Raw genomic sequence first — 12,088 nt, forward strand, 5'->3', positions numbered from 1 at the left:
CTGTGCCCAGGCATGGCAAACGGTGGCAGCTGGCAACTTCCTTCTCAGGCTGGGGTACAGGGTCTGTCATAATATACACCAGTATATCATGGTGCAGATACACACTGATGGACATACACTAGGACCAATCAACATGCACAAACACCACAGCCAATCACCAGTTAGAACACACTCACTATAAAGACAGAAGGCATCACTTTTCCCGCTCATTCTGGATGCAGCCTCTCAGAAGCACAAGAGCTTATCAAGTACAGTACAAACTCACACCACGTGCTGAGAGATTCAACTGGTTCGGACAGGCACAGGTCTCTAGTTAAACTAGCATTGTGTAAACCCACAGTTATAGTATGTCTAGTATTTTATAAGAGTTAATAAAATAGTGTTGAACCTTCTTCAGTGTTGGTGGCATATGTCTGCTTCACAAGTCCACAGTGTCCAACACTTCATGGTGCCAGTAGTTAAGGGATGTTAGTACTTCTGAGACCTACCTACCAGTGATCAGCCTTCCACCAGTCTTCAGCCATCCTGCAATATGGACACCGTTCGCCTGCCGCCGCTCCTCCACATTGCCGGGAACCTGGGCTCCAATTGGAAGATTTTTAAACAGCGCTTCCAACGATACCTCGAGGCCACGGACCTGGAAGCTGCCTCGGACGCACGGAAGATTGCTCTCTTCCTCGCTACAGCCGGAGACCATGCCCTCCGCATCTTTAACTCGCTCACCTTCGCTGACGGGGAGGATAAATTAAAGTTCAAGACGGTCCTCCTAAAGTTCGACAGCCACTGCGAGGTCGAGGTAAACGAGAGCTTCAAGCAATATATATTTCAGCAGCGCTTACCGGGTAAGGACGGACCGTTCCAGTCCTTTGTCACCCACCTCCATGACCTTGCGCAGTCCTACAACTACGGGTCCACCTCTGACTCCATGATACGTGACCAGATAGTTTTTGGTGTGCAGTAGTCAAACTGCTCACCCCATCCGCTGCCATAGAGACCTGCGTGTTCCACGAGTGCGCCTCCATGCGATATTCCCGCATCCAGGCCGCTGAAACGGCATGGCAAGCTCCCACGAGGCAGAACGGGTCCAGGTCAGCAAGTCGCTCGAGGGCCTAAGTCTGGATGAAGGCAGCCATTTTGCGCTTTTTTCGCAGGCTCCCGCGCTGGGACGCAACGAACGTGGCGACGTCCACAAATCCAGAGTGCCCAACACTTCAGGGTCATTTTCCTCTCCTTCACGGAGTCCAGGAGGGTCTCCAGCTCTGCATCTGCGAACCTTGGTTCCTCGCTGCCACCTTGTTGGCTGGGATGGTGTGTGTGGGGAGTGAAGTGTGTATATGCGGCTGCAGCTTGTTAGCCTCCTAGGTGTCAATCGTCTAAGTGGCGAATCCGGCACCGTTTCTCATTCAAATCGATTGCGTTCCACATGGCGGCGGTGCTAGCCCCTTAACAGTAGCGGAATCGGTCCAGGTGCGGTGCCAGCTTTGTTGCTGTGAAAGTCCACAAATTCTGCGTCGGCATCAACACTTGGTGTCAGAAACAGAGAAACCCGTACAGTGTATTTATTGGCTGCTAAAGCACTTAAGGGGACATCTTAAGGTCATGAAAGATGCTGTGTAAATATAAGTATTTTTTATGTGAAATCACAGCAAAAACTTTTGTAAGACTAGATGAGCTTGGCCTCAATTATTGCCGTGAATTTACTAATACTTAGAAAACACAAATAAATTCTCCTTAGAACTGTGGGCTTTTGGTGGAGCGCAGTGTAGAATGTACTGAGCAAAAATATGCTATTGGGGAGCGGGAGGGTATTTGTACATCTGGTCTGCTTGAACCCAATCATGGCAATCCCTTTAGAAGCTCCTCTGTATGAAACATATGCGGCCTGCCACTTCTCTGAACATTTAATCATTTTTTTCCACTGCAAATTTATGTCCGGAATATAAAATCTGCTGACTGTTTCATGGTTGATCTGCAAAGTCATGCGAAATAATAACAGCAAATGTTGGAAACATTAGGCAGCATCTGTGAAGAGAGAAACAGAGTTAAATGGTTTAGTTTGATGGCCTTTGATTAGAACTCAAGCTCTGCATAGAATCATATCATAGAATCTCTATGATGCAGAAGGAGGCCATTCGGCCCATCGAGTCTACATCAAAACTTTTGTTTTAAAACCCTAGCTAGGCCCAATTCCTGTGACAGCGCCCTAAGGGGCAATTTAACACGGCCAATCCACCCAACCTGCACATATTTGGAATGTGGGAGGAAACCCATGCAGACGTAGGAGAACGTATAAACTCCACACAGACGGTCACCCAAGGTTGGAATTGAACGCGGGTCCCACTCTGCCACCGTGCGCCGCCGCCCCCCCCCCCCCCCCATAGGACTGGATATTCTAGCTTAACCTCCCTCTAGTTGCATACTTTAGATTCATAAAACATTACGTTCCCTATTGCAACTGGACCAGTATGTCACAAGTAGGCTTCAATGAAGTTACTGTGAGAAACCCTGAGTCGCCACATTCTGGTGCCTGTTCGGGGAGGCCAGTACAGAAATTGAACCTGCGCTGCCGCAATTGTTCTGCATTACAAGCCAGCTATTTAGGCCACCGTGCTAAACAGGAGGCTGCCTAGCATGGGAGGTATGGAAAGGTTGCACACTTCCAAGCAGCTAGCCCAAAATCAGTTTGAACTTCAACTGGGAAACATGGTGTGGCATACAGAGGGCCCCATAAACATGGAGAAAATAAAAGCAGGGGTAGGAAAAAAAACAGAATCACCTTTTACATTGTTTGCATCAGCATTAAACTGAAATGAAGATATGCACAACATAAATATAGATATAAATGCAGTTTTGTCAAGCACAAAAGAAAATTAATTTTGAAATCATTTTGTCCCAATGCAAGAAAATTATACTTTGATGCATTCGAGGGAACAGAACAATTTAAGCATGTGGTTTATCAACGCTATTATTACCACAAGACTTCTTTTTGCTTTTCCTTAGGTTTTTTTTTCCCTCAAGGTAGAATCACAACCACATTTCTGGTCTGGACCCAAAACCTAACTGGGTGCTTGACTTAGCAGAACTGACAGCCCATTAGCTTAGTTAAATGTACTGGAAAAGAAAATGTCTGATCCTCATAGAAAAATACAGCGAGTTGGTTCGAAAGATGCTTTTGTTGCATTTGAAGCATAAAGATGGTACGACCACCAACGTATTGAGGTCAACGTGGGAACAAAATAACTCACCGTGAAACCCTGCCAATGGCTCAGTGGGTAAGATCTGGCTCTAAACTGCACAGACAAGAAATGTTTCAATTTTGATTCCAGGGCTGCACTGAACGTTTGTTGATTCATCCCGGGCAGCAGTCAGGGTTCTACAAGCTGATGCAGCATGCCTGGACCAAAGAGCAAAGCCTTGGGAAAAATGGTTCCTGACCATAATCCAATGACCCCCCCGCCCCCCATCCATCCCCTCGACAGCTCACCCTCCCCCCTTCTCTCAGCATGTATGTGAATGCCATGTCAGAGCACATTTGGGTTGGCTGTGATGGACAAACAGTTTGCCAGTATACATTTTCAAAAGAGAGAAATAAAGTATTGGCATTTATCTAGTGCCTGTCAGAACATCAAGATGTTCCTGAGCACTTGCCAGTCAATGAAGCACTTTTTAAGATACGTTAGCTTTCAGCAGTGGGTTCTTGAGTGAGGTAAAGGTGTCTGGAGCATGAGAAAAATACCCTTCGAATCTACTAAATTGTTCAAGAGGAGGAAAGGCATTGATTTGCCGGGGGGGGGGGGGGAATAAATATTTTCAGTATTTAAACAATAAAGCTACATTAGTCAGCTAACTTTGTGAAATGTCAGATTTGTATTTCCATGCGAAATAATCCCACTGATATTAAGACACACATAAGTGAATGCAAACTTTGTGGTGCGTGACCAAGGGAATAAAACTGGTCAGGATTGAATAGTGGAAAGGCAGATAGGATAGATATTCTACAGTTTTGTTTAATTGCCTCAACAAAGATTTAGGAGGAACAAAGCATAACTTTCACTGGTAAATGGGAGGGAATTGGTGAGATTCTCATTAACATGAAATGAACTGAAATGAAAATCGCTTATTGTCACGAGTAGGCTTCAATGATGTTACTGTGAAAAGCCCCTAGTCGTCACATTCCGGTGCCTGTTCAGGAAGGCTGGTACGGGAATTGAACCGTGCTGCTGGTCTGCCTTGGTCTGCTTTAAAAGCCAGCGATTTAGCTCCTCGAAAATACCAAGAACCATAGCTTCACCTGAACGTCAGAAAATTCCTGATGTTATCCAAATATTCAAAAAGGGTGAGTTAACCTGGGAATGATGGTGAGCATTCCCAGTGCAGAAAAAAGCATGATAGCCTAATTCCATAGGCAGTCTTCTAAATAATACAGAGACCATGGCAACTACAGCAATTTTTATTTGCATAGCTTTAACATAGAAAAAGATCCCAAGCCACTTCAGAGAAACATAAATAATAATAATAATCTTTATTGTCACAAGTAGGCTTCTATTAACACTGCAGTGAAGTTACTGTGAAAATCCCCTAGTCACCACACTCCGGTGCCTGTTCAGGCACACTGAGGGAGAATTCAGAATGCCCAATTTACCTAACAGCGCATCTTTCGGGACTTGTGGGAGGAAAGCTGAGCACCCGGAGGAAACCCATGCAGACACGGGGAGAACATGCAGTAAGGCAGGTATTTTACGCTCCCGCCCTTTGGCAGGTGTATTCGTCGGCAAGAGGGGAAAGTATCACAGGATCCAAAAGGTCAGTTTCCCATCGACGGGAAAACAGGTCATCCGGAGGATGGAGCAGCCTTCACGGAGTGTGCACCTCCACAGACTCTGTGCCAGCCATCAGCACATCAACTTCAAGGGGCTATCTCAAGCAAGACTCCATATACCAGACCAATGGGAAGACAGGGGTGGGTTCTCATTTGTTACAGATTAAAAGTTTGACTGGGTGGGGAGAGGCAAGACAGCAAGAGAAGGTGCTAGATGGTAAATACTTGACTTGGGAGGGGCAGTTGGAGTCAAGACAGAGGCAAGGATAGAGAATGGAGAGCCAAGGCTGGAGCTGTGGGAGAGGCAGACTGCAAAAGGTTGAACGCAGGCATAAGACTGGGGGGGGGGGGGGGTTGCAGGGTAGTTGGAGAAGACTGGGGGCAAATAAATCTTGTGACCAGATAGTAAAGAGAGTTGAAGGCAGCAGAATGGCAAGGCAGCTGACTAAAGAACCTCTTAAATCGAAATTTGTGCATGAAAAAACTTTCCTTATCCCAGTCCAGTGAGGGGAGGCCAAGTCAGTAATGCTCAATATGTTGTGTGGAGGGCATGGTCAGCACCTCACACATGGTGGTCCGGTGGGTTTCTGGCATAGTACCTAGTCACAGATGGCACAATCACAGTCAAGGGAGACATCTGTAGCCTGTAGATTGGGAGCAGGTACTGTAGGGGCAGGCACTTTGATGATCTCGTGGTGGGGGGGGGGGGGGGGGGGGGGGTTCCCTATATGTCACAATACAGTAGGCCTCAAAATGGGAAGTGGTAATGTCTATATGGAGCATAGACACATCAACCTCAAATGATTCAGGGGATAACACAGGGATATCAATCATTATAAGACTGGGATCCAGAATAGCAGGGCTATGACTGAGAGGAGGGACGAGGGAAACCTGTATGTTATTCAACTCCAGAATGATGGGAGGGATTCCACAGTCACATAGGGAGGGCTGAAGCTGGCCTGGTTATAAAACCTGATGACCACCATCTTGGAACCTGAAGCCATGGAGTAGTATGTGATGAACCACGTTCCACTGTTACTCACTGCTGTATATATATATATATTCACTGTTATTGTTTGTTCCATTGTTACTTACTGTTGTTGTTGCTTCTGTTGGCTCCGCCTGTGGCTCCGCCCCTCAGGCTTTGTATATAGTTGGCTGATCTGTGGCCCTGCCCCCAGTGAGGGATCAGCAGCAGGCAGGCACACATCTCAGTGTATTAAAGCCATAATTTAGTTCTATAACTCACTTCGTCTATTATTGATGGCCCATCACAGTAGAAAATGAAACTCAAAACAACGCTACTTTAGAGGGCTGTGAGGACCTCTGGGATGAGTGCCTCACAGCTCTGGGGGATGAATTCCCAAAGGAGGAGGAATGCATGGCTAAGACATGTTAAGAGCATCACTTACAAGGAATGCAATACTGAGCCATCGATGTAAAGGTGCATTCATGCAAGATAAATTTGAATTATTTGCAATTATTGACATTTGTGCCATAACCTGTTACAGCAATTGTGGTTATTTGCCTCTGTGATTGTGACTCCAAAAGCAAGTGGACAGCAGGATAAGCAGGAGAAGGCTTTGGGAGACCCCACCTCAGAACCTCATAGCTGCCGCGTTCAGGGACGGGAATCCCAAGCATCCCCAAAAAGAATCTTCTGCCCTCATGTGCATTTCAAAGGATGTAGTTGCTCAGTCCACTCATGGAGTAACCTGTAAACTGGAATGAATACAGGCCATTCAAATGCCTGGCCAAGTCTACCTCATAGCAGTTAGTCTAATGAAATGGGGCAGGCAGGGTTGGTTTTGAGGGAAAAGGATACTGTGACATTGAGAGTGTTCATAACCAAGGCTGTAACTGCATTAGCTAATAGGTGCCTATACTGTAAGCAAACCCTTAAAGCCACAGTCACTACTCATCAGTGACAGAAAAGGAATCTTTAGAGACTGCTGTTAACTCATGTTTTTATTTCAATCATCCAACAGAGAGGAGAATGTGAAGAGAATAGAGGCTGTATTAAATGTTGCTTGCATCATTGCAAAGCAGAGAGAAGCGTGGTTGATGTCTGAGTGAGGCCTTTTAGATTGTGGGCCCTCAGGCATGACAGAGTGTACATGGAGACAAAGTAGAGATCAGCCTTCTCCGTGCATCTACAGCTCTCCTTGTATACACACCTTCATCTTTGCATCAATATAGATGCAGATGAGTTCAGGGACTACATCCCTCACAGTCCAGCTGGCTTTGAGGCTCTTGCTATGGGGCAGGTTTACATTTCTCGGTCTGTGGAGCTGAAGGTGATGGGGTCACAGGCAGAGGGGATCTGCTGGACATTCCCATGTCACCTGGATGGATGACCCTGGCATGCCTAGCAGCTGGTCCCGGTCACCCTGGGTGACTTAGGGGCCTCGATGACTCTGAGAAGAAAAGTCACCTGCAGTGAGAACACAGTGCCCTGGCCCCCACTTGAGTAGCCATTGATAAATTCCATCAATGCCTACAGTGATGAAGTGCAACTCTTGGCACAGTCCATGGCGCCTGTCATTCTACTAGTGTTGACATCTGGGCCAGCGCTATGACCTCAGACTGAATGTGGAGGGACGCCTCCATCATATATTACAATCTGTGGAATGCATCGAACAACCCAGCCTGAAAGTCCATTTCGTTGCCTCAAGACCGACTTCGGAGACTTGCCACCTGACTTGGACTCAGCAGAATACTGCCCTCCAGTAGGCCTCTGAGTGCCTGTGACCTTGGGATCCCCTGCCTGCTGTGGACCAAAATCTGTTCTGTGCTCATCTGATTGTGACCCTAAATGTGCTCTAGGTCTAGGTTCCACCGAGGTGTGTCTTTGCACTGTTGGAGAGTGTGGTTGAGCATTGTGATGGGTCTTAATTTTTGATGCATCCGCATTCGAGGTATCGGGGGTGGGGTTTGGAGAGAAGGGATTGGCTCTCGTTGTCCCTAGGTCACGTGGCAGTGGCGCCAATTTACACTTATAATCTCGCAGCCTGAAGAATGAGCTGGTGCATGGTCCAGAATTGGGTGTGTGCTGCTGACCTCACCGCTGCTGCAGGCACAACCCTGGTCCTCTCTAGCCAGGTGAAGAGCACACTCTTCATGCTGGGTGAGTGCCCTGAACTCTGCTATGACCCCACCAGTCTGGGATCTCTCCCCTTTATTATGGGTGAGCTTGGCCTGCATAAAGAGAGATGGAGTGAATGTGAGCATGAGGCATGCCAACACAAATGATAAGGATGGCTGTATGTGTGCTGAATGGAGTCATGTTGAGGATCAGTATGAGCTGGACAGGATGTGAGGTGAGGTGGAGATGTCAAGGTGTGTGAAGAAAAGTGAGGAGTGATGTCCCTTGTGATGGTATTGTGTGAATTGCCAGTGGAGTTTGATCCTGAAAATTTGTTTTTATTCATGGGATGTGGACGTCGCTGGTTAGGCGAGCATTAATTGCCCATACCTAAATTCCCTTGGTGGTGAACTGTTTTCTTGAATTACTGCAGTTCTTGTGGTGTAGGTACATTCACAGTGCTGCTAGGGAGGGAGTTCCAGGATTTTTCATGTATGAGAGAGTTAGAGCCGAGAGTCATGTGAAGGTTCACTTCCCCTGAACCTGCTGATTTGATAATTCACGTTTTCTGCACTGCATGCCCTGGGTGGAGTTGGTGCTGTCTGCCATAGACACATCCGGCAAGCTGGCTTAGTTACCTTTGTGGATCTCCTTGGGCCAGGGAGGGCTACAGACGGCCTCGGTGGATCTCGACTGTGCCAAATAGTTGAAGAGCACCCTCCTCATACTGGGTGAGTTCTCTGATATCTGCCCTGCCCTCACCAAGGCACAGGTAAATTTTAGGGTAACATACTTCTTTCCTTTGTGGGCCATCTCTGTCTTGCAACAATCCTGGCCTTCAGCTATTGGCCCCGATTCGCTGCAAGTGACTGCGAAGAGGGTGCACAATATCACGAGACCCCAAAAAAAGCAATTCTCGCCAGCTGGACTCATGACCCTATTCCCCGCACGCCGCCCTGTGACCCCACCAGTAATGTAAACCGCCTCCCGACCGTATATTCTCCCCATATTGGGATCTCCCCCCTTGTTGACCTGACATGGCATTGGCAAGATTTACAAGTTTTTAAAAAGAGGAACCATGCGAAAAGGCATCAGGGACACACAGCTCCTGGGGGAGAAGTATTCCCAGACAGTATCCTGGCATTGCCCAAGGGGGCCCTTCTGAGCAGCTTCATTGGGTGGGCAGTTCTCCTTATCTGTGGATGATTTCCTCATGTCTGTGAGGGCCCCCTTGAGCGTGTGGGGAGAGTATCCATGTTTATGGAGGGTGGGGAGGGGAGGTGGGAGGTCTTTGTTTCTTTATTGGAAATCGGGGTCCGGTACTCGGGATTCCCAGTGATGCAGGCTTTTTCTGGTCCTGCTCCGTCAGAATTACGGTGTGGGCCATGCCTGCTGATTTTCTTTGCACTAATGCTGGGTTATCTGAGGAGAAAGGCTAGTGGTGCAGCCACCTTGCTGCATGCCAGTTTTCTTGCCTCAGTCAGCACTTTGTGCAAAAATGAGAAAATTCTGCCCGATGAGTGATGTATGTGTGGAGGTGATTTAAATATGGCGCCCGGCACAATAACCCACTGAGTCTGAGTGGGGAGGGTGAATCATAGGCCGTCCGCTGGTGCTATGGAGTGTTTCCTGTTGATGAATGTTTAATGAGGCGGGCAATTGGGCGCACAAACCCATTAGTGTGGCTGTCGGGGATAATGCCATTTTTCCCACCTGCTGCCACTCTTAGTCTGTGGAGGGGAAAATTTCACCGTCAGACTAATTGGTACACAAGGTCAAATCTCAATCATCTACTTGGAATGGTTTCCTTAACCAGTAATGAGGCAATCCAGTTGATAATATTTACTTTTGATTCCCAGACAGTCTTTGATATGATTCCATTGGGTATTTTGAAGAAATTGAAAGGCCATTAATTAATGGAAAATTGGCTACTTACATGGAAATTAAGCTTGGAAGTAGAAAGCAGAAGGTAATGATAAATGGACAAAGTCTATTGGGAAGGCTGGTCATGTCTGCTAGCAGAGTTCCTCAGGACTCCCTTTCCGGAAATACTATTCCTTAATTTTAAAACAGCATTCAATTTGCTAATACTAATTTATTTCACGAGGTGAAAGTTACAAGTGAGGTAAACAGCATTGGAAGAGATCTGTGCCAAATAATAAGGGGTACGCAAAGTAGTCGCTGATGGATTTTAATATTAGTGAATGTAAGGTAATACATATTAAACAGGAAACTGCAAATGCGCACACAATGAAGGTCTCCATCAGTAGAGAAGGAAAATGATTACTGACTGGGCACTGAAAGGTTCCAATCAGAAAAAAGCTTGTATCAACATATGTAATCAAATACATGCTGAGCTGGATCTGAAGAGCATTAGACTGCAAATATAAAAAGAAAGGTATTCTCAGCATGTTTGGTTTACAGACAAGAATATTTTTACACATTACATGCACGTTTAGGTGCATTGTTCTTTTTGAATTTTGTTGCCGCATAAGAAATTATTCCAGGAAATAAGGTTCTGAATGAACAAAGAACAAAGAACAAAGAAAAGTACAGCACAGGAACAGGCCCTTCGGCCCTCCAAGCCCGTGCCGACCATGCTTCCCGACTAAACTACAATCTTCTACACTTCCTGGGTCCGTATCCCTCTATTCCCATCCTATTCATGTATTTGTCAAGATGCCCCTTAAATGTCACTATCGTCCCTGCTTCCACCACCTCTGGCAGCGAGTTCCAGGCACCCACTACCCTCTATGTAAAAAATTTGCCTCATACATCTACTCTAAACCTTGCCCCTCGCACCTTAAACCTGTGCCCCCTAGTAATTGACCCCTCTACCCTGGGGAAAAGCCTCGGACTATCCACTCTGTCTATGCCCCTCATAATTTTGTCGACCTCTATCTGGTCGCCCCTCAACCTCCGTCGTTCCAATGAGAACAAACCGAGTTTATTCAACCGCTCCTCATAGCTAATGCCCTCCATACCAGGCAACATCCTGGTAAATCTCTTCTGCACCCTCTCTAAAGCCTCCACATCCTTCTGGTAGTGTGGCGACCAGAATTGAACACTATACTCCCAGTGTGGCCTAACTAACGTTCTATACAGCTGCAGCATGACTTGCCAATTGTTATACTCACTGCCCCGGCCAATGAAGGCAAGCATGCAGTATGCCTTCTTGACTACTTTCTCCACCTGTGTTGCCCCTTTTAGTGACCTGTGGACCTGTACACCTAGATCTCTCTGACTTTCAATACTCTTGAGGGTTCTACCATTCACCAGAATGAGAATGAGACAAGACTCAGAAACGTATGAACTTGTGAAGAGAAAGAGTGAAGTCCATAAAATATGGAAAGGGTTCTGGAGAATATAAATCTAAAAAAGCTATTTACCTTGGACTGTTAGCACAGAACTGGAAGGTTACAAGATTCCTCCAGATTTTGTGGTAGGACTCACAGTGAATCTATCAGCATCACTGTTAAGTCAGATAGGAACTCTGGCATCTAGGGCGCGATTCTCCACCCCCCATGACGGGTCGGAGAATAGCGGGAGGGCCTTCCCGACATTTTTCCCGACCTCCCGCTATTCTCCCCACCCCCACGCCCGCCCCCCGACACGAATCGCTGATCGCCGTTTTTTTACGGCGAGCAGCGATTCTCCCCTAGCCGATGGGCCGATTTCCCAGGCCTTTACTACCGTTTTCACGAACGGCAACACACCTGCTCTCACCGTTCGTGAAAACGGCCGCAAAGTGCCGTTCTGGGTAACCATGGCACCGATTGGCACGGCCGTGCCAAGGGTGCCATGGGCCCGCGATCGGTGCAATTCGGTCCGAACCCCGCGCACTCTTTGTTCCTCCGCCGCCCCGCGGGGCGGCTGAGGGGCAGGACGGCCCGCGCATGCGCGGGTTTCACGCATATGCGTGATGACGTCATCCGCGTATGCGCGGGTTGGAGCCGTCCAATCCGCGCATGCGCGGCTGACGTCATCGTGCGCGTCAGCCGGCGTTAACTTTGGCGCGCGGCCTTAGCGAATTTCGCTAAGCCTGCGATGCCGTGGTTCACGGGGCCCCGCTGCTAGCCCTGACCGGGGAGCAGAATCGGGTCCCGGGAGGGGGCGCGGAGGCTGCCGGGAAACACGGCCGGTTTCACGGCAGCCTTCACGACTCTCCGCATTTGCGGAGAATC

The sequence above is a fragment of the Scyliorhinus canicula genome, chromosome 5, assembly GCF_902713615.1.
Source record: "Scyliorhinus canicula chromosome 5, sScyCan1.1, whole genome shotgun sequence".
In the NCBI taxonomy this organism is placed as follows: domain Eukaryota; kingdom Metazoa; phylum Chordata; class Chondrichthyes; order Carcharhiniformes; family Scyliorhinidae; genus Scyliorhinus; species Scyliorhinus canicula.